The 22,086-nt window shown below is 36.7% G+C and overlaps 1 protein-coding gene across 4 annotated transcripts in view; it reads right to left on the bottom strand.

The window, feature by feature from the left end:
• SPANXN2 (SPANX family member N2) overlaps positions 1 to 22,086 on the bottom strand; it is a 175,297-nt gene that overhangs the window by 131,718 nt on the left and 21,493 nt on the right. The window lies entirely within an intron of this gene.

Genomic DNA, 22,086 nt, shown 5'->3' with positions numbered 1-22,086 from the left:
AAAAATAATTATTACAACAATAAAAAACAATTAACCCAATTAAAAATGGACAGAGAATCTGTAAAGACATTTCTCTAAAAAAGATATACGAATAGTCAATATGCACATGAAAAGTTGCTCAACATCATTAGTCATTAGGGAAATGCAAATCAAAAGCACAATGAGATGTCACTTCACATCCACTACAATGGCTATATTTTTTTAATGCAGACATTAAATAACAAGTATAACGAGGATGTGGAGAATTTGGAACCCTCAAACATTGCTTATGAGAATGTAAAATGGTGTGGCTGCTTTGGAAGACATTTTGGCAGTCTTCAAAATATTAAACACAGAGCTACCGTATGACCTAGCAATTCTAGTTCAAATATATACCTCAGAATATTCATAAGATATGTCTCCATAAGAATGGGGAACCCTCCTGCACCGTTGGTGGGAATGTGAACTGGTGCAGCCACTCTGGAAAACTGTGTGGAGGTTCCTCAAAGAGTTAAAAATAGATCTGTCCTGTGACCCAGCAATTGCCCTGCTGGGGATTTACCCCAAAGATACAGATGCAATGAAACGCCGGGACACCTGCACCCCGATGTCTATAGCAGCAATGTCCACAATAGCCAAACTGTGGAAGGAGCCTCGGTGTCCATCGAAAGATGAATGGATCAAGAAGATGTGGTCTATGTATACGATGGAATATTCCTCAGCCATTAGAAACGACAAATACCCACCATTTGTTTCGACGTGGATGGAACTGGAGGGTATTATGTTGAGTGAAATAAGTCCATCGGAGAAGGACAATCATTATATGGTCTCATTCATTTGGGGGAATATAAAAAGTAGTGAAAGGGAATAAAGGGGAAAGGAGAAAACATGAGTAGGAAATATCAGAAAGGGAGACAGAACATGAAAGACTCCTAACTCTGGGAAACGAACTACGGGTGGTGGAAGGGGAGGTGGGCAGGGAGGGGGGGTGACTGGGTGATGGGCACTGAGGGGGGCACTTGATGGGATGAGCACTGGGTGTTATTCTATATGTTGGCAAATTGAACTCCAATAAATAAATAAATTTACAAAAAAATAAAAAAATAAAAAAAAACTAAAACTAAAACTAAAAAATTCTTAAAAAAATAAATAAATAAAAAATAAAAAGTTTTTGGAAATGTGTCAGAAAAAAATATATATGTCCACATAAAAACCTGGACATGAATGTCCATTGCAGCATTAATCACAAGATCCAAAAAGTGAAAATAACCCAATGTCCGCAGCCAAAGATAGATAAACAAAACAGGGTAAATCTATTTAATGGAATATTATTCAGTCATAAAAAGGAATGAATTACTGATGCTACAATCAGATGAACCTTGAAAGCATTACACCAAGTCAAAAAGTCCAAACACAAAAGCCCACACATTATATGAATCCATTTATAAAATGGAATAGGCCAGCCCATAAAGATAAAAAGTAGATTAGTGGTTGCTAGGGACTGAAGAAAGAAGCAATGGGGAGTGATTTCTAATGGATATGGGGTTGCTTTTTAGGGTGATGAAAATGTTTTGGAATTAGATTGTGGTTATGGTTACATAACTTTATGAATGTACTAAAATAAAATACTTCAGTGTACACTTCACAGTGTGAACTTCATGGTATGTTAATTACACCTGAATAAAGCTGTTATTTTAAAAATATCCTTCAACAGATGTTTAACAAATCGTAATATGTTCATATAATATAGTACTACTCATTAGTAAAAAAGGGATGCTCTTAGTAAAAAGGGATGCTACATAAAAACATTGATGAATCTCAAAATAAATTATGCAAACTGAAAAAACTCAGACAATAACAAATACATATTGTGTCATTGCATTAATGTAAAATTCTGGAAAATACAAACTATTCTATAGTGCTGTAGTGACAGCAGATCTGTGGTTGCTTGGGGACAGGGTGAGGGCAAGGAAGAGTGGAAAGAAAAAATGACAAATGTGCATAAGGAATCTTTTGAAGGAAGACATGTGCTCACTTTATTCATTGTGGTGACGTTTTCATGACTATATACATTTTTCAAAGCATTTCAAATCATACATTTAGAAAAGTGCAGCTTACTATATGTCAAGTACACTTTAATAAAGTTGTAAAAAGTATAACTAGATATAAATCTATATCTTGTGCTGAGTAGATAATAATCTATACATTGTCACTTCCTATTTCAAACCTCTTCCGTGGCTTCCCTTTATCTTTAGAATCAAATCTAAATTTCTTAAGTGACCTATAATGCCCCACGTTATCCCATATGTTGTTAGTTCTCTGACATCCTCTACTATTCTCTCTCTGGTTTACTCTGCTCCAGAAACACTGGTCTTCTCTGGCTGTTCCTTGACATTTCAAGCTCTTTAATACTGTTGCACCTGCTCTTTCTTCTGTCTAGGACACACTCTCCAGGTATTTACTTATATCATTCCTTATGTCATTCAAATATTACCTCCTTGTAGGGGAACCTGGGTGGCTCAGCAGTTTAGTGTCTGCCTTTGGCCCAGGGCATGATCCTGGAGTCCCAGGGTCGTGTCCCACATCAGGCTCCCTGCATGGAGCCTGCTTCTCCCTCTGCCTCTCTCTCTCTCTCTCTCTCTCTCTCTATCTATCTCTATCTCTATTTCTATCTCTCTCTCTCTGTCTCATGAATAAATAAAATCTTCACCAAAAAATTACCTCCTTGTAGAAGTATTATCTACATCAATTCCTTCTTATTTTTTAGTATATGTGCTGCTGAAGCAAGCACTACACCAATTCCTTCATCCACCTCGCTACTTCCTTTTAGTCAAAGAACTACCTGAAATTATATGTTTGTTTATGATCTGTAAGCTCTATCAGGACAGAGACATTTGGTTAGTTTTATTCACCACTGAATCACTCAGTGCCTGGAAGGGTACTTCACAAATGGGAATTTCTGATTAAACACCTATCGAAATGACTCTATGAATAAATGTTGCTTGAGTTAATGTGCCTAAAAAGTCAAATAAAATACTAGGGGTTAAGGCAAAAAGTCTTTCATATTAGAATTTCATGCAAGAAATGCAGAGTGAGTCTGAGTACAGAGATATTGCAGCCATCAAGAGAGAAGAAACTTGAAAGTATGAAACTCAGATGGGTAAAATCCAGAGATTCTGAAGATTACAAATGTGTCTTTCACCTCCAGTATCTTATGGCTTGAAGGATGTGTGAATATTTCCCTTGGGAAAGTATGGGGAGTGGGAAAGTGAGGTAATAATTAGACATATCCCATACATATAATCATTTTATGTAATTACTGGTATGTCTTAATTTATTCTTTGATATGCCTAGTTTCCATTCATTTCCCATTGGTTTACTTCTGAATTCCCAGTATTCCAGATAGTTGAAAAGTTATGATCTGTTTATTTAAATATTAATCTCTTCATTTAATGTAATGTACCATATGCATTCCTGCTGAATTTATTTTCAATTTAACAATAATTTCTTTATCCCCTCTTTATAAAATAATCAATATTTTCAGAAAAATATAATTAAGATATTTATATCAACTACTGAAATTATTCTAAGTATTGGTAAGTGGGTCACTTCATCTTCTCCAAAAAGAGTTTGTTCCAGAAATCACAGGCACAGATAAACACAATTTTTTTCCACTTCTGCAATATTATATATTGTTGGCATTCACTGGATTCTCTTACAAAGAAATTATTGAGAGAAACAGCATTAATTATTAATTATATTAAAATATGTATACTTTTAAATAGATAAATGTTCCCAGAGACTAAATGGAAAGAAACAAAAAATGAAATACTTTAAAAACAGTAAATTTTCAAAAAATAATAATAAAAGCAGTAAATTCTTCTGAAGCATAGTAAAATATATTCTGAGCATAAATAAAACATGAGCCCCACAAAAACCCAGGAAGGTGGTATTTTAAAAATTCTTGTAAATAAATTTTATCTTCACTAATATCTTCATTTATACTAGTAGGCTATAACAAAGTCATTTCAAAATCTACATTGCATTAAAGAAATGAAACAATTCAGCCTGTGTTTTTTCATCCCTGTAAATATATTTACAAATAGATTTGAAGATGCATCCCAGATGTTTTTCATGTGATTTTTTTTCCAGACACAGAAAGCAAATGAGGGTTTCACAGAAAACTTGTTTTTTAATAAGTTGGTGGCTGATTGTGCAGGTGTGTGAATGAATTTCAAGAGGCTCCCAGCATTCCTTGAGGCTTGCCCTCCAGAGGATGTACTGTGGGGTACAAGTATAGGGCTGGGGCCCCTGACTCTCTTTTCAATACCAAAAACTGAAAGTGCCTGATCTGCCCACAGCCAGCCATACACGGCCTTAGCCTACAAAAAATTCTAAAATGATCCAACTGTGATTGCTATTTTCATCAGAACCAGCATTAACGTAATCCTCAAAATGTTTTGTCCTCTAAATTCTAATAGGCAATGTTTCTCATAGACAAAGCCCCAGAATTTTTTTATGAAGCTTGAGTAGAGATTTTACAAAGCACTCACACAAAGCTGTTTCAGAATTTTGGAAGAATATGAGTTATATTATAAAAAATATATTAAATTCAAGGTGGTTTTTGAGTAGTGAAGGGTCTTACCTCACTTGATTCCAGTTACCTCATTTTATAGATTTTACATACCAAAGAAGGGAAATGACTTGTGGAGATTCATCTGTCAAATAGTGAGAAAACAGCAGTAGAAACCATGTCTCCTGTCCACATTCCCACTAATACCGCATCCTCTGACCTTTCCACTATATACTTTTCCATAGACTTTTAAATTCAAAGTAGAAAAAAATAGCTGAGGGGCACCTGAGTAGCTCAGCGGTTGAGCCTCTGACTTTGGCTGAGGTCATGATCCAGGGGTTCTGGGATCGAGTCCTGCATTGGGCTCACTGCAGGGAGCCTGCCTCTCCCTCTGCCTGTGTCTCTGCCTCTTTCTCTGTGTCTCTCATGAATAAATAAATAAAATCTTTAGAAAAGAAAAAATAGCTGAAATGTGCTCTAAGTAGTGTCTTGATTTTTGAATTATTCAATTTAAGGCTAGGAGGAATATAAGGAGAGGCATTTTACTTTATAGTTAATATACAAAAACATATATTTTTTTCTTAAGGAGAAAGGCAGAAATTAAGTTGACAAGTCTGGCACACAGGATCATTTTCCAGCATATCCTTGATGAAAAAAAATTGAAAGGAACATAAACAACACTGACTGTTACATGAAGCATATGACAAGTTGGTAAATGCTTTTGATCCTTCCAGAGGGAAGGAAAAATAGAGTAGATGACCTCTATAAAATTGTGGGAATATATCCACTCCCCTCTACCCTGGGAACCTGTGTTCTGCATGCAAACAGAAAAGGAAAGCAAAATTAAAAAAAAAAAACAAACAGTTCACCCATGTATAGCTAAGCTGAAAATATGTAGTATATGGTGCTGAGTTGAGAGTGTCAATTGTGAAGTTGGTTACCACAAGAAGAGAGCAAGCTAACTGAATCAGGGACAAAAATGGAATGAGGGAGAGGTCTTGAATAGCACTGTGGGCTACAAATTATAAAAGACTATGTGAGCTGATGTGCAGGTTCACAGGGACAAGCATAAGGTCCTGGACTGGGTTCCAAAACTCACCTGTACAAGATGAAAAACAGTGCCTCACCGCTAGTCCATTCAAATAAGACTTGGGGATTTGAGCTGATAATTAACTTAATATGAATCAGCAACTTAGAAAAAACTCATGTGGTCTTAGGTGCATACACTGAAATATGCATTCTTCAGTGCAGTCTTGGATGAATTATTTAAATTCCATGGGCCTCAGTTTTCTCATTAGTCAAAAGAGGGGGGAAAAGCTCAACTCCTAGCATTGTTGGGAGGATTGAATGAATTGATGCATGTAAAATGCTTGGCACAGTATTTGATGCTCAATAAAGGTCAATTTCTCTTACTGAAAGCATCATTATTCATTATTATTATTGTTATTTAGTAAATTCTAAGGTCTTAAATCCAGTGACATAGTTTTTGTGTATTCCAATAAAGCTTTATTTCTAGAAATGAAAAATTGAAGATCATATAAATTTTACTTATCATGAATGCATTCTTTTGATTTGTTTTCAACCACTTAAAAATGTAGAAAAACATTCTTAGCTTGTGTGACATAATTTGGTCTGCAGGACTTAACATACCCCTCCCTAAGAGAAAAATGTTTGGTTTTTAGAAATTTCTAGATTTTGGAGTTATGGATGAGGAATTGTGGACCTGAAGTCCCCCCATTTTGGGGTCACCCTCATGATGGAAATTGCTGAGCCCTTAACTAAGTGCCAAGTAAATACTATCTCTGGTGTAAAGCATTACTATGTAGGGAATGGTGGCCTGTTGTTATTTTGGTGGCTGTCTCCTGCCAGGTGTCTGGGGCTGAGCCTTATGTCCTGTCCTGAAAAGGAGCAGCAGCTACCCTCGTTGACCTGATGAACCCAGAAATGTGCCTGTCTCTCTCCATGCTCTCAACCCCCTAAACCTGAGGCTCCCACCCACAAGACTACAAGTTTTCATGTTGGAAGAGAGTGCTCAGTTCAGTGACACATTTTTTAAAAAGGGGGGACATGGATAAACTAGGAACTCTTCAATAGGAAGTAGCCAAGGAGGTGAGGGGGCAAACCCTTAAAAATATATCAAATTAGAATCATATGGGAACTAGTCTGTTTAACATGGGAAAAAAGACACTTGAAGTACTATAGAAACTGTCACCATATATCAGAAAGGCTGTCATGTGGAAGAGGAGGCAGGTTTGTTCTCTGAACTCAAGACTGTGGGTAGAAACTACAGGGAAGCAATATCTGCTTTAATACAAGAAAGACTGTTCCAATTAACTGAACCATCCACTGATGGAGTGGGCTGTCTCAAGGGGCACAGTTCAAGCATCAGCTGTATGCTTGTTTGGCTCAGATTTTGAAGACAGAGCTCACACATCAAGTGGTGGGATAGGACTGAATGACAGCTAAGATTCAGTTCTTTCCAAACATGAGGTTCTGTAATTCCATGTCGGTCTTCAAAGTATACTTTGGTGGACAAGCCAGTCCAGAGATATCTAATCCAAAAATTTTCTGAAGGAAGAAGATTCTCATTATCATACCACTATTAGCTCTCTACAGTGCAACACTGACACCATGGTCATCCAGATTAACCATAAGCCAAACACTACAAACGGCAGAATGTGGCAATCCACAGGAGGAAAATAAATCACAAATATATATGTATATATCCCCCAAATCAGAGAAGCAAGAATTTAAAACAATAATTCAGTTGTTAACTTTTCCAAAGTTTAATGATATTAAGGGCTGGCAAGGGATGTGGTGAGATAGGAACCCTCATACACTGCTGAAAGGAATATAAATTGGAATTCCTTGGTATTTTAAAACACTCACACAAAGCAAATATAGACAGGGTTGTCCATAGTAGCTTTGTTTGTCATAATGAGAAACCATGAACTATCCGTCAATATGTTATGGATAAATAAAATATGGTGGACTGATAGCATGGACAAATTGAAAATAAAGTATATATACGTGCACTAACTTGGTGAATCTACAAGACTCATAGTAAAATGATAAAAGTAAGCTGCACAACAATGCATACAATATGAGACAATTTAAGTTAAAAATAAACATAAAGACACACAACAAACTGAATAGTTCTATAGAAACATCCATATTTATGTTACGTGCATAGAAAAATGCCTAAACGATAGACACTAAATTGTTGGGAAAGGAATAGGAATTAGCTCGGTGGTCAAAGGTATTTTAGTTTAATATGTAATGTTTGGAATGTTTACAATAGGAATTTTTCATGGTTTACATATTAAATTAAAAATAAATATGTAAATTGGAAAATAAGAGAAAACTAGGCCTGGTAAGGAAACTAGACATTACTGATCCAGCTACTTCATTTTAAAAATGAAGAAAATGGAGGCTTAGAATAGCTAGGCAAGTTATCAAAGTCCTACATGTATTTAAAGATAGAGCCATAATTACAGAACATTTGTGTAGTAAGAAAACAAAGGCTTTGAGTTGAGAAGCCTGGATCGGGGTCCTAACTCTACACACTAGATATATGACACTGGGAAGCACACTCAGTTTCCTCTTCTGCACACTAGGGGTGGTTTATTCAGGATTCATTCAGTTGTAAGGAACAGAACCCCAATTCTCTCACATAAAGGGAATATGTCATCTTAAATATAGAAGAGTGAAATAAGTAAATAAATAAATAAATAAATAAACAAATAAATAAATAAATTTAGAAGAGTGGAACAGACCTCAGGCACCGACTGCATTCAGGGATGCAAGGCATGTCCTCAAGACTTCTTGTATCCTTCCCCAAACATTGCTAATTACATGTTTGTTTATTCTCCTGTACTGTAGAACTCTGTGGTTCTTGTGGGATGGTCAATCAGGATACCTTGCATCCCTCTAGATATGGGGGATGGGATATTCCCCCAAAGAAAAAGAGTTGCTATAACAAAAAAAAATGGGGGGGGGGATTTTTGATAGGTATAAACAACAGCAACAACAACAACAACAACAACAGATCAAGTGTTTTAGCCACCTGATAGTATTAATGGCAGAAGCAAACAAGAAAACTTAAGAGATGGTATTGCACACACTATATGATGTTATGCAAACAAGAAGAGTCCTTAAGCTACATATCTAAACTCCCAACAGCCTGTAATTTCCACTCTTTCATGTTGTATCTTTGTTTTAAAACTCTGATAAGTGATCATTACTGATATGCTCACAATGACCCTCTTCTTCCCCAGTGTTTGCGCCTTACTTACCATACTTTGTCAAGGTATCATAATGGCCATTGTATTTCTATTAAAATAGTCGGGACCATTCAGTCTACAATGTTCCTACTTCAAAGCTTTGAAAATGAGGGAGGGAAGACTATGCAAATTTAGTAGCTATTAGCAACAAGACTGAAAGAAGTTACCAGACTGCAATTTTATTTCTAAAATAATAATGCAGAGGAAAATACTCTTAAAGCTGTACCTTCTCCTGTCTTTGCTGCTCCTGAGATTAGAGAGGCCGAATCCTTTATAGCCACATGCCAATAGCACTATAGCCTTACCCTGTCTGAAGGAACTATCTGAACAAACATCAGCATATGCAATAAACATAAATGTCTTACAGTCCATGAAGATCTAAAAGTTGTTTTCCCTTTCCTCCATGTGCACTACACACTAGTAAAGTTTTGAAGCATTCATCTATATTCTCTAAATCCTTCTTATGATATTCCTCAGATCTTTAACATTTTGAGGGAACATAAGGGAAGAGCCCTAAAGTAAGGTCACTCTATAACCTTGACAACTCTTAAAAGTCTCAAAACTATCATTTTCTTCAGGTACATTCTAGCATTTTAAAATGTCAGCCTCAGGGCAGGCCCGGTGGCTCAGCGGTTTAGCTGCCTGCAGCCCAGGGTGTGATCCTGGAGACCCGGGATCAAGTCCCACGTTGGGCTCCCTGCATGGAGCCTGCTTCTCGCTCTGCCTGTGTCTCGCCTCTCTGTGTGTGTGTGTCTCTGTGAATGAATGAATAAAATCTTTAGAAAAATAAATTAAAAAAAAAAAAATAAGGGATCCCTGGGTGGCGCAGCGGTTTGGCGCCTGCCTTTGGCCCAGGGCGCGATCCTGGAGACCCGGGATCGAATCCCACATCAGGCTCCCGGTGCATGGAGCCTGCTTCTCCCTCCGCCTGTGTCTCTGCCTCTCTCTCTCTCTGTGACTATCATAAATAAATAAATAATTAAAAAAAATAAAAAATAAAAAAATAAAATAAAATAAAATAATAAAATAAAATAAAATAAAATAAAATAAAATAAAATAAAATAAAATGTCAGCCCCAGCCACTATTAGGATAATGTGTTGAAAATATAACAGGGGTGCCTTGGTGGCTCAGTCAGTTGAGTCTCTGACTCTTGATTTCAGCTCGGGAAATGATCTTGGGGTTCTGAGATCCAGCTCACTTCCACCCACCCCTTGCCAGTAGGCTCTGTGCTCAGCAGAGTCTGCTTGAAATTCTCTCTCTCTCTCTCTCTCTTTCTCTCCCTCTGCCCCCTACCCCTGCTTATGCTATCTCTCTCTCAAAGAAATAAAAAAATCTAATATATAACAATAGAAGACAGCTCAAAATAGAGCAATCAGAATGATAGAGGTTCAAAGCAACAGGTTAACTTTAATTTCTCAGCCTCATTTCCCATTTCTGCAACTTCTTCCCCTCCCAAGTTAAAAATAACTTTCTAGTGTTTATCTGGTCAGTCAACAATGGCTATAACAGGAATGAGAAAATTTTGCAGTCTTATACCTTACAAAGCTTATTTATCCTCATGGTAAGATTCAATGAACTAGTGAGGCAGAGATTGCTGCTCCTACTTTGAGATGAAGAAATTGAGGATTGTATAGATGAAGTGACTTGTGTAAAGTCACAGGGGTAGTCAATAAAAGGGATGGCACTTGGATCCTACTCTAGTATTTTTTGTATGACATCCTCACGCCATTGAACAAACATGAGTATCCACTGTGCAAAACAGGGAGAATAATAAATGGTATAGATATATGAGGAATTGCCATATATTCCTCAGCATCTAAGGGGAAACAGTTTAAATATCAGAAAGTTCTGAAAAATTAGCAGTAAAGGAAATTCCTTTTCTTGTTGATCTCATTTACCACAGGATGCCCAGTGCCTACCATGTGCCTGACACACACATTAGGTGCTCGATAAATATTTATAAAATGAAGAAATAAGCTAATGAATGAGAGATCACATAAAGGTCAAGGTGACAATAAATACAAAATATTGCAGTGTCAAGTATATAAGTGCTTGGGAGACTGTCATTCTTCAAAATCTTCCTTAAAACAGACTATGTAGTATGACACTTAAGAAATTTAGGCTTAAAAAAAAAAGAAAGAAATTTAGGCTTGGGGTCTCACAGAATCCTACTTCAGATCTATTGGACCTTGGGGATGTTATTTCAGTTCTTGAACATGTATTAATTCCCCCATTCAGCAGATACGTTACTCTGTCAGAAACTAATAATAGGCTCAAGGAGTTGTTATGACGATGAAATGAAAGAGGACACATAGGGGATCCCTGGGTGGCTCAGTGGTTCAGCGCCTGCCTTTGGCCCAGGGCATGGTCCTGGAGTCCTGGGATCGAGTCCTGCGTCAGGCTCCCAGCATGGAGCCTGCTTCTCCCTCTGCCTGTGTCTCTGCCTCTCTCTCTCTCTCTCTCTCTCTCTCTCTCTGTCTCTGTCTCATGAATACATAAATAAAATTTAAAAAAAGAAAAGTTGGATTCATAAAATATGACACGACTGAATTTTAAGCAGACATATTGGGAAAGAAGAGGCTAGAAGGGAGGATAGAATGGTCCACAAAGACAATATAAAAAAAAAGTTAGATGTCCTTTGCATAGCGCTGTGGTATTAGAGTGCAGGTGCATTAGGCTAAAATGAACACTATGAGCTGACCTGGGTCAGATTTCGGTGTAACACAGACACTAATAGGAACATGTGACTGCCAGAAACTAATTTAAGGAACCAAAGTTAGGTGCTACTTGAATGGAGAAAAATTAGAAAAACCCAATAAATAAAATTCAACATCTATAGTCTGTCTTGTCTTAATTTGGGAGGAGGGGGCTGAGGTGGGGAGAAGGTGTGCTAAGTCCTCTGATAGCATCCTGAATAAGGAATAGCTTAAAGATGATAATTATGATGCCTCACATACACCAGCACTTTGCAGTTTTCTGAATATTCACATATATCTTCTCATTCAGCCTACAGCAAAATGGTTACATTGTAAATATTACTTAACATTAAATGTAATTGCTTCACAAATCTGCTTTTATTAAGCAATCCATAACAACAATTCAGTTATTCTCTTTCACTGCTCCATTAATCCTTCACTTCCCCACCAGGAGAGCAGAGAGGTAAAAGTTTTTTCTATGTGTTACCAAATCTTATCTGAGCATCTCTGTCCTTGGGAATAGGTGCTTCAGAAAAGCACCTGTAGAAAATTAACAGCTTTAGAAAACTGTAGGGGAAATAAAATCTGAAGGAGAGATAAGATAAAGTCTCCTAATACTGAGGAACATGTCATAAACAAGCCAAATCAATAATCCTCATTAATCAATGAGAAAGGACAAAAGCCAGTTAAAATGCAGCAGGAAAAAGTTGCTTTAAAAATGGCTTTGAAATTTATTTTATTTCATAAAGATGTTTATGAAGTCAAAAGAAACAGGGGCTATATATGACGCCCAATGAGAAGATAAGAACAATTTGTTTTAAAAAGTATTTTGGTAGAAAGAAAAATCTCAGATTTCTCTAGAGGTATCTTTCTCAAAATGATTCTATTAAACTATAAAGAATCTGTCTTGACAATAGTAAATCTTCATGTAAAATGCAAATCAGAGATCTGCTAGTCCTCACGATTCCAACCTGGCATTTTATGGTAGACATTACTGTACCAAATATATATATCAATCTTGAGTATATTCGTTATAGGTGAAAGTCAGATATAATATGAAAACTTCTTGATGTCCATGAAATGTCTTGAGATTATGACCAGAAATATCTGCAAGTCTACTCTGTGGCTTTATTCATCTCAACACATACTCATTGAATTCAAAGGAGATTCTAAGGAAGTGGCCTGTGCTTAGTACCAAATACCACAAAGATATGAATAATTCATGTGTCCATCCTTTGAGAAGTGCTAATATAATGTGAAATGGGCACATATTGAGAACAAGTTTACTACAACAAGTTTGATAACAAAGGTACAAAAATTCATATCTGTCAAATGCTACATGAAGGTGAAGTCAAATTTTAAACCAATAATTACAAAGTTCATGAAGATGCTGACAAGACAGGGTGCACTAAGAAATATATAATATTGAATTAGCAAAGAAAAACCAAATGCAGAGGTTTAAGTGAAGCATGGATGCTTCTCAATTTTAGCACTGACATCCAACATACTTTGGGAAATTAAATGACTGACTTTCTTAAAAATTACATCAACCATACAGTTGTTAGTTTTAGAAAATATAAAAAGACAAATGTCACACAATTACTGGAATCTCTGTTATACACATTTCCAAAATGTAAAATAGAATTATCTTTGCTTTCAGTCATGGATCATTTATGTAATGAGGATCATCATGAAAGATGGGTGACTGCCACATTATATGCACTACCAAGAGAACCAAAAGAATACTTGGACAGAGATTCTGAAACAGAAACCTAAGATATAGTAACTGATGATTACCCAGAAAATACATCTTGTCCTTTAAGCCTTCTTCTTCTTGGATATCACTTTATTACCCTCAGTAACTGTTATACTTATTTCACTTGAACCATGAGAGACTGTTGAGCATAGTGCCTATGAGGACTGGCTTTGGAATCAGACAATCTCAGGTTCTAATCCAAACTCAGACATCTATCAGGTATGTGGCCTTTAGAAAAGGAACCTTAGTTCTCAGAGCTTCATTTGCCTTATCTTTAATTGCGTTCTGGATGTTCTGTAGTTGCCTTGTTCCTTTATTCCTCTCTTACTGCCTTAGTTTGTGAATTGAATGGTTTCCAGAGTGGTGTGCTCTGATTCCCTTCTGTTTATCTTTTGAAAACATACTGTTGGGCTTTGCTTTATGGTTACCATGTGGCTTACCTAAAAGGTCTCATTGCAATTTACAGTTGACCCTTGAATAATGTGGGTTTGAACCCATTTTATCTTCACAACTCTACTTTGTAGATATTAGAGACACATTTTGCAAATGAGGAGACTAAAATTCATAGAGTTAAAGGAACTTGGAAAAAAATCTTCATATTGCTATGAAGTAGTGGGGCCAGAACTTGAAATGACAGCTGTCTAAATATAATATCCAAGCTCTTAAATTCTTTTTTTTAAAGACATCTTTTTATTTTTTATTTATTTATTTATTTTTATTTATGATAGTCACACACAGAGAGAGAGAGAGAGAGAGAGAGAGAGAGAGAGAGAGGCAGAGACACAGGCAGAAGGAGAAGCAGGCTCCATGCACTGGGAGCCCAATGTGGGATTCGATCCCAGGTCTCCAGGATCGCGCCCTGGGCCAAAGGCAGGTGCTAAACCGCTGCGCCACCCAGGGATCCCCAAGCTCTTAAATTCTATAACAGTGTTGTTCAAAGTGTTACACAAGAAATGACCATGGATATCAGAATCTATGGTGAGGAATGAGAATGAGGTGGCAGGAAAAGTTTTTTTGTTTTTGTTTTTGTTTTAATGAAAGGGATGCCTAGGAGAAAACCCATGTTATCCTAAGCGAGATGATGAGTTTCTAGACACAAACCAAAAGCATAATCCATGAAAAAAAACCGATGCTGGATTTTATTAAAACTTAAAACTTATGCTTGCAAAAGATGCCATTAAGGCCATAGAAAGATAACCCATAGACTGAAAAAATTTACGAAACACCTACCTGATAATACATATCTGATAAAATACTTTTGCCCAAAGTATATAATGAACTCTTAAAACTCAACAATAAGAAACAAGCTAATTAAAAATGGACTATCACATCACCAAAGAAAATAAAAATATGAAAATGCTCAACATTATTTTGCATTAGGGAAATGCAAATTACAATGAGATACTACTATACATTCACTAGAATGGATAAAACCTAAACACAGTACCAACTGCTGATGAGTAACTCTTATTCATTGGTATGAATGCAAAATGGTACTTTGGAAGACAGTTTGGCAGTCTCTTATGAAGCTAAACATAGTTTTGCCATATGATCTAGCAATTGTACTCCCAAGTATTTACTCAGTGGATTTGAAAACCTATGTTCACACAAAAACCTGAATGTAAATGTTCATGGTAGCTGTACTCATAATAATTCAAAACTAGAAGCAACTAAAATGCCCTTTAATGGGTGAATAGATTTTAAAACAGTGGTATTTTTATGCAGTGAAATGTTATTCTGTGATAAAAAGAAATGAGTTATGAAGCCATGAAAAGACATGGAGAAATCTTGAAAGCATACTGGTAAGTGAACGAAACCAGTCAGAATGGTTACATGCCATATGATTCAAATTATATGCCATTCTAAAAAAAAAAAAAAGCAAAACTATAGGGACAATAATAAAGATGAGTGGCTGGAGGTTTGCAGGGCATGGGGGTTCAGGAATATGGTTTAATGGCTGAAGCACAGAGTATTTTTTAGGTGGTGAAACTATTCTGTATGATACTGGATTTGTGGATTCATGACACTATACATTTGTCAAAACCCATATAACTTCACAGCACAAAGAGTGTACCTTAACGTTTGCAAACTTTAGAAGCCATTTATGAAGTCTGAAATCCTAGGATGGACTACAGTGTGACAAAATCATCTAACCATATTGTACAAGTGTGAAACAACTTCACTGAAGGGGACAGTGCAGAAAAGACAGTAACCTAAGTAACTTTGGAGATGAGTGGATACTGTGAGACTAATGCAAAAGGAACTATACATAAAGTGCTCTACTCAAGTTGGTAAAGTCGTTTGCCACAGGAGTACAGTTAGCAATTCTGAAACACTGAACATATATACTGGAATTGAAGAGTTAAGGAAATGGATAGAGGATGGTGGGAGCCAGGCTTCTCACTCTCAGAACAAGGGATTATAACAAGCAGGCAACCTGGGTGACTCAGCGGTTTAGCGCTGCCTTCCTCCCAGGGCGTGATCCTGAAGACCCGGGATCCAGTCCCGAGTCGGGCTCCCTGTATGGAGCCTGCTTCTCCCTCTGCCTGTGTCTCTGCCTCTTTCTCTCTGTTTCTCATGAATAAATAAAATCTTTAAAAAGGGGGATTACAACAAGCAAGGGGGGAAAGCTAGAATAATCATGTAATAATATTTAGAGGTGAAGAATTAGCATGAACTCATGTTTATCCTAATATAGATAGAGACGTACATATAGACAATATAGGTGATGACTAGCCAGCCGGATATACGCACATATGTTAGTATACAACATATATTCCCTTGCTCCGTCAGCTGAGAGGATCTGGAAACAATGACACTCTAGTAGCAATGAACATATCTAGTGCCCAGATAAGAAGAGCCAAGGATCCTTGGAGAAATGGGACCAGAAATACACAAGAAGTGCCTGAATCAGAGAAGAGAAAAACACAATGATAGGGGTATGCCAAAGGGACACAGGTGGTAACTATAAGAGTTCCCAATAGTCTAAGCTGGAACAATATGAAAAAAATAAAATACTATTGTATTACAGACCAAAGTATAAAATAAGCAATCCTGAATCCATACTGATATAAATAAATGATGGAATAAAGAAATATGAACAAAATGGACAAATCTCCTCTGCACACTAATTCCAAATACTTTATTCAGATTATTCCACCCTGGAAGAGATGGAGCATTCTTCCTATTCTGGCTATGCATAGTGACTTCCTGCCAAAGAGGCCAGTAGAAAAGAAGAAAGAGAGATAACTTTACAATGGACAGCATGATTAATACTACCTCTGCCAAGTGACCCAGACTAATGTAAATCATGATAATTTATGTTGATGGTATATACCCTTGATATAATGTGATGACAATGATAATTAATCTCTGTGGTTTTCTTCCCCAAAACACACAACTCCAGTCTAATCATGAGAAAAACAGAAGAATTCCATTAGACAGATTTCTTAAAGAAGTATTTAACTAGTACTCCTCAAAACTGTCAGGGTCATAGAAAACGTGAGAAGTCTGACAAATTGGCATGGTCAAGAAAAGGCTAAGGAATATAACAACTAAATGTAATGTAGTACCCTGGATGGGCTCCTGGAACAGAAAAAGGAAATTACATAACAACAGAAGTAATCGGAATAAAGTATAGAGTTTAGTTAATAATAATGTATCAATATTAGCTCATTGACTGTGAAAAATGTACCGAACTAATGTCAAATGTTAATAACAGAGGAAATGAAACTGGGTGTGTGATATAAAGAACTGTGTTTTATCTTCATAGGTTTTCTGTAAATCAAAGATGATTCTAAAAGTAAACATTTATTTTTAAAAAGATACCCAAGGTCTAACCCAGACAACTGAAACAGAGTTTTCATAGAGGGAACTTCCTGGCAATCTGCATACTAAGAAGAATTGCTCCTAGAAGAGTCTTATGGATACTGAAGTTTGAGAACCACTGCTCACAATTTATGTGTACCTCCCAGGGATGATGGCCAACAATTGTAAATGTAAACTACCACATTTTTGTGAAGAAATTATTTGCATAATAAGAAAGGGAGGAGGGGCTCAGTTGGTTAAGTGTCTGTCTGCCTTTGGCTCAGGTCATGTTCCCAGGGTCCTGGGATCTAGCCCCGCATCGGACTCCCTGCTCAGGAGTCTGCTTCTCCCTCTCCTTCTGAAGCTCCCCCTGCTTATGCTCTCTCTCTCTCTCTCTCTCTCTCTCTCTCTCTATATATATATATATATATATATATTAAATAAGATCTTTTTAAAAAGAAGAAGAAGAAAGGGAGGAGAATTGGCTGAGCTGCCATTTCTTCAGGCAAGGGTCTGGGAGTTTCACTCGCCAGTAAGTCAGTCAGAAATCTAAGTCAAAACCGTGATACAGGACAAGAAGCTTGGAAGTGCAGTGTCCAGAGAGCAAAAGTTCACTACACCATATTCAGTATGTGCTAGGGCAGTTATCAGTCTATACCACATTCCACTCTTTTAGGCAACATGTTTAGGGTGGGGGATCACAGCCTAAAACTAGAAGCTCTTAATCTGGAATCTTCAAATATACTTCAAGAGGATCATCAATAATCTGCAAATTTCTGCAAATTTAATGCTTATGTCCATATGTTCACTTTATTTAAGAATAAAATCCTTACATGCTCTACTTTTGTGATCATTAACAACCACTGGTCTATTGTATGTCCTGACAGTGCGATCAAGACAGTGGCTATCTAGAAATCTTTCTTTGATCAACAATAGGAAGCTCACTCCTGCTATATGCATTCTATCTTTGTGGAAATTCTAGGTAATGTTTAGGACCATTGAGTCCACACCAGGCATTCCTCTGCCATCACAGATAGTTACTATGTTTATAACAGAAATTAAAAATATATCAACCAGGAAAACTTTTCTGTCAAAAAATGTTCACTAAAAATGTAATACATTATTTGATTGAAAACACATCCATGTAGTTTTTCATTTATTTGCTTGGTCCTTATAGACATAATTATTCCCAACTTCCCAGAAAGTTAATATAAATAATTATGAGGTTCTGGGATTTGTTTTGCACTTTCAGAGCTAGATAATGGATACTACAGATGCTGCTGGGAATATAAATTGACAAACCGTTTAAAAAGCAACTTGACAGTATGCATCAAGAGCCCTAAAAAAAAACAGCTTTCTCTGCTGGGAATCTATCATATGGGCTGGATATGTTTATCACAAGATTATCGGTTACTATTAAAAAATAATTTCAGTTCACTTAATGGAAAGTATTTACAAAAACTGATAAATCCACTTGATGGAAACATATGCAGTCATTAAAATGTTTATAAAGCATTTACAAGCATTAGGATTAAAAAGGCAGATATAAAGATATACATAATGCATTATTATAATTATGTAAAAGTCACACATCATAAAAAGACTAAAAGGATATACACCAAGAATATTTATAAGAGTTGTCATTTTAGTTTTATGTACTTTCCAAAATGTTCTAGAGTCAGCATGTTATCATGGCTGAAGTTAAATAAAGACTGTGTATCTGATTAGCTGCCTTCCTCCAGGAGTACCACCAAAATACTGGAAAGAGCTTACCAGAATATATTGCCAAGAAGTATTTTAGCAGTATTGCTGACTGCATAAAACTGTTATGGACAAACTACCACTGAGCCCCTTTTGTGTCATGGGGAAAATGTTGAGAACAATGTGGGCTTTAACTGTTTATTGCACTTTTTTCTCATTGTTTTTGAATCTCAACTGATTTAGAATTTTATCAAACAGACTAATAGAGAGTAAGGAGATACCAGACCCAGATAGATTCAGATAGTTTATTACCTACGCCAACAGCAAAAGACCAACATGGTGTTGGCTTCATGCATCACGTGGCTTCTGGGGTGACACCAAATCAAAGTGGCCAGATGAGAGACAACATGAGCAGTAGGTTGCTCAGTTGTTGGGGAGCCCATTTAGAATTCAGCTAAGTAGTCTGATAGAATGTGGCTGTACTCTAAGGAGAAGGGAGTGAGGTGGAATATCCTACGCCTCATCAAAACCAGGGAGGCAGATGAGAGCAGCCTCTCACAAGATAAGGGGTCAAATGAGAAATGCCCTGTGACATCTCTTCACCAGGCTGCCAATTTTGCTGTGCTCCTGTGAGAATGCCAGGGCATTCCTGTAAGACTCAGGCCAGGCTGTGTCAGAGCCTCATCTATGTGGCCTTTGCAGAGGTATGCAAGGTTGTCAGAGGATCAGTGTGGAGCTACTACCCTACACAGTTGTCCTACTCTCTTTCACTCTTAAAAGTTCCTGGTTTGGGGCAGCACAGGTGGCTCAGTGGTTTAGCGCCGCCTTCAGCCCAGGGCGTGGTCCTGGGGACCCGGGATTGAGTCCCACATCAGGTTCCCTGCATGCAGCCTGCTTCTCCCTCTGCCTGTGTCTCTGCTTCTCTCTCTCTCTTTCTCTCTCTCTCTCTCTCTCTCATAAGTGAATAAATAAAATCTTTTTTAAAAAAAGTTCCTGGTTTGGACATTAAATTAAATGGTCACCCTACCTACTTAAAGATGATAATCACTTCCCCTTTCCACAACATACAAAACTGCACACATAGATCAACTTATTCATAGGTCTAGAGTGAGAACAAATGGAAGAGTGAACGCCCACCTCTAATTTATTTGATGTGATTTTTAGAACTTAACAAAAATGATTCTGAGGATTACAGACAATAGCTGGACAAGATTAACTAAGCAAAGCAAAAAAAAAAGGACTCATATTAATATGCATTATAAAGCCACAAAAATTAAACAGTTTAATACTGATAAAGGATCAGGTAGATGAATAATTAGAACAGAAAGAAGAAATCAAGAAACAAAGCTATGGGAAAAAAAAGAAAAGAAACAAAGCTATGTTTCTATGTTTACACACAGGAGTACATAATGAAATAGGCGCAACACATAGGTGGCAGAATGAATTCCTTAAATAAGTGGTATTGAAACAACTGGCTAAGTGTTTGAAAAGAGAGGGATTAGGTTCCCTGTCTCACACCAAATAGCAAATGAATTTCAAGAAGATAAAAGACATAAATCTAAAAAGTAAAACGATAAAGGAACTAGAAAAGATAGATTGGGTAAATACTCACTTCTCTGATTAGGCATGGTCTTGCACTATAGGAAACAAAGGCAACATAATGGAGAAAAACTATGAGGCTGAGCTATGCAAATATGAAGAAAAGTATGCCAAAATAATAATAATGCCTAAACCACAGCATTATGATTCCCATTTGTCAGATGAGAAATTGAGAAAATTTAAATTACTATAATTCTAGTACCATGGCACCAATTTGAGGTGTAATAATATACCTCTTAGTAGCTAGCATGCCCTGATTTCCCCATGACTGTAGAGGTCATGGCTTCTCCAGGAATCCCCAAGTATCTAAACTCATGCTTCTCCTACAACTCTGTGAGCTTAGTTAACAACCATAGTATCAATTAAAGTATAATAGTATCAATGATTGAAGTATCAATTAAACTTCCAGGAAGGTTTGATACAGCCAAATGTATCCCATACAGAATCTGTGGGAAAAAGAAACAAGAAGCATATGTAGCCTCTGTTACCAGCTCAAAGATATGTTATGACCTAAACCCAAAGCAAGAGGATTGTTTCTAGTCCTGATCTTACATTACTCATCTCACTGCTACTAATGCCATTACTAATTATGAGGAGAAAATTTAGTAGCAAAGCAGTTACCTAGGACATTCTGGGAGGAAAATTTACCTTTCTGAAGTGTATTATTTGATATTACTCCTTTGTAAAGACAAATAAGTGAATCTCAAAGCAAAAAAAAAAAAATGATGGCCTTGAAGAAGGCTAACTCAAGGTGATAGTCACAAAACCCTTTCTCCTAAGCAATGAAACCTGAGCATCTTGGGAATAAATATATAGAATATTATAATGTTGCCTAACAAGAAAAACAGATTTTCAAGTGCAGATTGTTTCATAAAGTACAGTGTCAAAATGCTTTTTAAAACTCTTAGGGGTCCAAGTTTTTCTCACAGAAATGGCTCTGTCTTGAAGACACTTAGAAATCTGAAGAGTACAATGCCATAAAGGCCTTTAAAGATCAGCTGATACAACCTCTTTATTTTGCAGACAGGAAGACTAAGGTCAAGATTTGGAAAGCCAATAAGAAAAAGATGAACACAACATTACAACCTTGGCAAGGAATGTGAATAGGAAATCCCTCCAAAAAGAAATAACAACAGAAAATAAACACATAAAAAGATCTATATACTCACTAGTATCCAAGAAATCAAAGTTAAAATAATTGATAATATTTAACATTTACTGAGCATTTTCTATCTGCTAGGTACTAATTGCTTATTTGATCCTCACACTGATACATGAAATAGGTACTGTTTTTATCCACATTTATGCATGAGCCTTGAGCCTTGCCTGCATGGCCTATGGGGAGACGTGCAGGGTTGTCAGGGTGCCAGCATCGAGCCACTTGCTCACACACTTGTCCTGCCTCCTTTCATTCTCCAAAGTATTCTGGTTTGGATGCTCACCATCCTCCTCTTTCCAACCTCTAAATATAAGAGTGTCCTATGACTTTAAATATCTTCATGTTTCAATTTAAGTCATCCTCAGAGAGAACTTTTCTAATTGCTTGATATAATGTACGTCATCCCGTTACTGTTTATCAAAGCACCATATCTATTCCTTCATAGCATTAACCACATTCTATAATTATTCATTTAATTTTTTATCTGTTCCCTGTTTCTCATTGAAGGGTAAGTTCTTTCATGGGACAGAAA

Source organism: Vulpes vulpes, chromosome X, assembly GCF_048418805.1.
Source record: "Vulpes vulpes isolate BD-2025 chromosome X, VulVul3, whole genome shotgun sequence".
Lineage (NCBI taxonomy): Eukaryota > Metazoa > Chordata > Mammalia > Carnivora > Canidae > Vulpes > Vulpes vulpes.
Note: the sequence above shows the minus strand (reverse complement) of the source record. Positions and strands in the feature narration are given on the sequence as shown.